Here is a 6000-nt window from a genome sequence, read left to right as displayed (position 1 = left end):
TTTCTATCTGCAAGAGCCCAGCACTGACATTACAGCTCAGCATTTCAAAGGCCCAGTCAAATTGCTCTTTTTGATATTCAGTCAGGCCAGCCTCTGGGGACCCAGATGCTGTAAAAGAAAAGATGACAAGGCGTATCTAAGACCTAGACCCGTCTCAACAAAGCAGGCAGGAAGGTGACCAAATACAGGACCTCTGTGAACTTTATGAACCCAATAATGGCATGTGTCCAAGTCCAAATATATATACTTGTCAAGGCGTTAAAGACTTCATGTTGAGGCATAAAGGTTTTTGTTTGATGTGTGTGTTTGGAGAGAAGTAAATGTCGGGATTCAGAAAGAGGGGATTAATAAGATAAGCTAAGATAAGATAAGATGGTACTTTATTGATACCAATTTGGGAAATTGTTTTTGTTGCAGCAGCATAAAAGACAAGGCATTTTACAATAAAACTAGAAATAAACAAGAATATAAATAAAATAGAAAATATACATGTAGATATTATATATACAAATATATATATACATAAATATATGACATATGGAATATTAAATATAAAATATTGAACAGATTATATATGTGTAAAATGTACAACGTGGTTTTATTACAAGAGAAACTATGGAGCAGAGAGCTCTCTTCCAGCCAGAGGTGATTTATTGTACAGATACATGTGATGTGTTTACCCAAAGATGGATGAAGTCTAAGCGCCCGGACCAAGACACATAGTCTTATAGAAGCATCGTCAGCTGCTTTTGTTTGTGAGGAGTGAACACAATATTTTTTCAAGCTCACCAAATCATAAAGAAATGTTCTTCATATCTAACTCTCCTCACACACACACACACACTCACACACACACACACACACACACACACACACACACACACACACACACACACACACACACACACACACACACACACACACACACACACGTACCATGTATACATCACTTCAGGGGACATTACATTGACTTACATGCATTTCCTGGAGACTTATCCTAACCTTAACCCTAATCAACACATGCCTAACCCTAACCCTTACCCTAACCAAGTCTTCACCCTAAAATTAATGATTCCCCTTATGGGGACCTCCAATTTGTCCCCATAAGGGAGGCGAGTCCCCACACGTGACTGTGTAAACAGATTTAGGTCCCCACAAGTATAGTAATGCTAGACCACACACACACACACACACACACACACACACACACACACACACACACACACACACACACACACACACACACACACACACACACACACACACACAATGAGTCCCCCCAAATGATTGTAAGTGCTGATGGGTGACAGTGAAAGCTGTGTGTTAGCTTGTTAAAAAGGGTCCCATGTAAAACAACAATTTGTTTCAGGAGAGCAGAAACAGGATCAGGTCTTCTCACTTTAGTCTGAGCTCTCAGAAACATCCGACTCTTTACGGGACCCCTTGACATCCTGGACCCTAGGCCTGTTCCTGGTTGGTCAGCTTGCTAATCAGGCCAGATGTTGGAACATATTTAATGCAGGGCACATAATAACCGACAGTCTGACTTCACAGTGACTCCCGCTGAGCTCAGGCTCCATGCTGCTCTCTGCTGGTCAACTCCACAGCTGATCTGAGCTCAGCATCAAACTGCTGCTGCTTCACATGATGACTGTAACATGATATTCTGTCTGTTTTCACTCAAGCGATACTGTGTATTTTTTGGTTTTGTCCTTCTTAGATTCATATACTGCATATGGCATTTCTGCAGGGATGTGTTGTAGGTTTACTTAAAGCCTGCAACTATCATTTCCAATCTTCTTACCCAAAAAATGTACTGGTGTTTAGTGAATGTAGATACACAGTAGACCTTTCTTTATAGTTTCCTTCTAAAAATCATTTCCTGTTGGTGCCCAGTCTGTACAGTAATACTATTAAATACTGCACTTATTAATGTTGTGATGTAAACAATACTTACTGCTCCAAAAATGTGAGGTCTGAACATTGTCTTTATTTGTGGAGTATGAATCAGATATAGTCAAAACTGATGGAGCAAAGTGAAAAGGCTCACAGCTGTACAGTGAAGCTTGCTGCCTAACCCTACTCTACTGGGTTGGGTCACATGACAGTATGAGTCACATGACAACATAAGTCACATGACAGCTGGTTTCTTTTTGTTTTTTTGTGGAAGACAATTTGCTTCAGATAGGCACCGTATTACAGCACATTTGATAACGTGTCAGTTTACTTAGTTTAAATATCAACTCAGTCCTCTGATGTGTTCGGGGTCATCCTGGCTGGTAATGGTGACCACATTAGAAACAGAAAACAGAGTTTGGATTACAGGGTATCATTTAAGTTGCATCATGGGAAATCTACGATCCAGATTTGCTGGTGTTGTGTTTTAGCTTAACCCATATATCAGACTCAAACAGACCCAGGATATCTCAGCCTCCAATGCATCCCCCCCACTTTAAACTGGTGACTTGTGAGTAATCAATCAATAATATGAAAAATAATATATATTTGTTTATATATCATTTATTAAAAACAAGTTTACAAAGTGCCTGCAGATAGACATTGAACAAATTAAGAAAATATGAAACATTTTTGATGGCATTCCAGGAAAAAACCAGGCACAGTTATTCTGTATGTCTCAAGGCCAACGCATGAATATGAGTATCTCTGAATTAGAGAAATGATTTAATCGAATGCTCGAGTGTGTGTGTGTGTGTGTGTGTGTGTGTGTGTGTGTGTGTGTGTGTGTGTGTGTGTGTGTGTGTGTGTGTGTGTGTGTGTGTGTGTGTGTGTGTGTGTTCTGCAGACCCTATGAAACGTCCACACTTCCTGCTTTGGGTCCAAGTACCATCACTTCAGTGTCATCACGAGGCATTAAGGACTCCAGTCCGTGCTCCACAACAGCATAATGAAGTGTGTCCTCACTCTGGAATCCATAAAACCAACATTATGATAAGCTGGGGGTCCAGGGTGTCCAGGTGCACCACATGTCCTGCCCCTCCTCTGCTGTCACACATGAAGGAGAGATTAAAGTGCATCATCTGTAGAGACAGTGTGTGTTATAGCAGGATTCCTCGGAGCACCGCAGGACTCTGACAGCTCCTGTGTGTTCACGTTGATTGATGAGCCCTACTCCAAATGTTTTTTCAGCCAAATCAGTGGGAGTTTAAGTGCCTCGTGCATGCTAATACCAAACACAACATTAGCTGAGCCGTCCCAGTGCTAACTCTCTGCTGACATCATCACTCATCTCTCCGCATGACTCCGGCACTCAGAGGGGTGGAGATGGGAGGCAGACACCATTACTGATAATATACACATGGTGCACAAGCTGTATGGAAACGGTGATTTGATCTGTTTTGGGGCAGCGACTCTGGACCTTAAGATGCTGGGTTTCATAGGAGGATTACTTTAGAAACATGTAATCTAATCTGAGTATCAACATATTAAAGTCATGTGCTGTTACTTATGCATTACCTCAATATAAATTGCAATGCAAATAAAAACAAGAGAAATAAAAAACAATGAGATCTTATAGACGAATCAGATATCCAGAGAGCTGAGACCCCCTGTGTCCCCAAGAACAGTTTTTTCAGATGTTTGTTTTGCATGAAAAACGGCTAATAACGCTCCAAACAACTTGATCAAGTCCAAACGTTTCAGAAGCTAATAATGGTCTTAAACGTGATGATTTCCCTTGTTTTTCTTCCCGTACCTCTGAAGACACTGATCCAGCTGTAGTGTACAAACTCTACAACAGCTCCTGTTCAATTCAGTCTCATTTCCATCAGCAGAAATCCATCCAGCGACTCAGGATAAGCCACTGGGAATCTAGTACATCTGCCATTAGCTCCCCACAGCTCTGTGAGTCGCTGTGGTGGAAAACTGAATATGAAATCCGCCTTAGGAGAGCAGCAGAGGGCTGGAGGGCCCCTAATGGCTTCATGTGGCCCCTCACTGTGTTCATCTCAGAGCAAGCCAAGCTCATCCTCTCCCTACAGGGCAGATAATGCAATTACACCCTCAGATCTGCAGGGGGCTCTGTCTCCATCACCACCTCAGTGTGTGTGTGTGTGTGTGTGTGTGTGTGTGTGTGTGTGTGTGTGTGTGTGTGTGTGTGTGTGTGTGTGTGTGTGTGTGTGTGTGTGTGTGTGTGTGTGTGTGTGTGTGTGACTGCTAGGTCTCATGCTCTAGATTTACGGTTAATCAATCATGGTGCCGCCTTAATGACACCCTGCTGCTTCCCTAATGTCTTCTGGCAGAGCAGCCCGCCGCTGGCACAGAGCTCATGCAGGCACACATATGGCCGCCTCAAGTGAGTGACAGGACCCCTTTCATGTGAGCTGCCCTGCTCAGGATGCCATCAGCAACACACAGGCGCCGCTGGCTAGGACTGAGAAGGTGATGGAGGGAGGAAAATGAGAAAGGGAAGAGAGGGGAAAGTGTTGAAGAACATTTTGTGTGGCTCTCCTGATTGGCTCAGCCTCCTCAAAGTAAACTGCCAAGAACAATTCAACATGACAAGTGTCCTGTGCTGAAACACCTGCAATGATAGTGGGAAATAACACTGATAAATCATGAGGTTCTAAGGAAGGAGCATCAATACAGATGATAACTGGATGCTGAGGACATCATATTTAGGTGAATATACTCAGACATCACAGATTAAGTTAGAGTTGGTTAGAGTCGGGTATGTTTTTGGGTTGTACATTTCTGAATAATACATGAACTCTCTATTCTATGTGTACAGTATTAATGATATTCAAGTATTAACTCAACACAACACAGGCCTACGGTAAGAGTGTCCTAAGATTGCTTGCTGCAAATGAGATGGTTTAGGAAAGAAGTGTTTTAGAATGACAGGTTTCTGGGGTAAAGGATTGCTTCTCATTCCTCTGCAGATATCATGACGTGCAGCCTGAAGGAATGTATCATCGTTCAGATTCACTTACAGAGCAGCACTTCACCAAATATAGTAGCCGTGTTTTTCAGAAGCAGCAAGACAACTGTAAATCTGAATTGATGTTAATCCCAATCTGACACGGCCTTAACTCCAAACACAGCCCTGCAGCGGTGTCATCACATCCCTCAGAGAGAAGACCATAAAAAGGCCTGTGGATCCAGACCTGTGGCCTCATCCTGGCCCAGTTTAGAGCCTCATCCTGGCCCGGTTCAGAGCCTCATCCTGGCCCAGTTTAAAGCCTCATCCTGGCCCGGTTCAGAGCCTCATCCTGGCCCGGTTCAGAGCCTCATCCTGGCCCAGTTTAGAGCCTAATCCTGGCCCAGTTTAAAGCCTCATCCTGGCCCGGTTCAGAGCCTCATCCTGGCCCGGTTCAGAGCCTCATCCTGGCCCAGTTTAAAGCCTCATCCTGGCCCAGTTTAGAGCCTCAACCTGGCCCGGTTCAGAGCCTCAACCTGGCCCGGTTTAGAGCTTCACCTGGCGCGGTTTAAAGCCTCATGCTGGCCCGGTTCAGAGCCTCATCCTGGCCCAGTTTAAAGCCTCATGCTGGCCCGGTTTAAAGCCTCATCCTGGCCCAATTTAAAGCCTCATCCTGGCCCAGTTAGAGCCTCAACCTGGCCCGGTTCAGAGCCTCAACCTGGCCCGGTTCAGAGCCTCATCCTGGCCCAGTTTAAAGCCTCATGCTGGCCCGGTTTAAAGCCTCATCCTGGCCCGGTTCAGAGCCTCATCCTGGCCCGGTTCAGAGCCTCAACCTGGCCCGGTTCAGAGCCTCAACCTGGCCCGGTTTAGAGCTTCACCTGGCGCGGTTTAGAGCCTCAACCTGGCCCGGTTTAGAGCCTCGTCCTGGCCCGGTTTAGAGCCTCCTCCTGGCCTCTCATCCTCAGAGCTGATCCACTCTGTTTCTGTGGTGAAGAATTGAGAGGACATCTGCATGCAGGCGGCTGCTGTCGGAGGCCCATCTGTCCATTGGAGCACTTTCTAATTTATGTTAGTTGTTGTTGTCATCGTTGTCAACACACAGCACGGCGCTCCAGTCTTGAAAA

The sequence above is a fragment of the Gymnodraco acuticeps genome, unplaced genomic scaffold (assembly GCF_902827175.1).
Source record: "Gymnodraco acuticeps unplaced genomic scaffold, fGymAcu1.1, whole genome shotgun sequence".
Taxonomy (NCBI): domain Eukaryota; kingdom Metazoa; phylum Chordata; class Actinopteri; order Perciformes; family Bathydraconidae; genus Gymnodraco; species Gymnodraco acuticeps.
The sequence above is the reverse complement of the archived record's forward strand: the minus strand, read 5'-3'. Positions refer to the sequence as shown.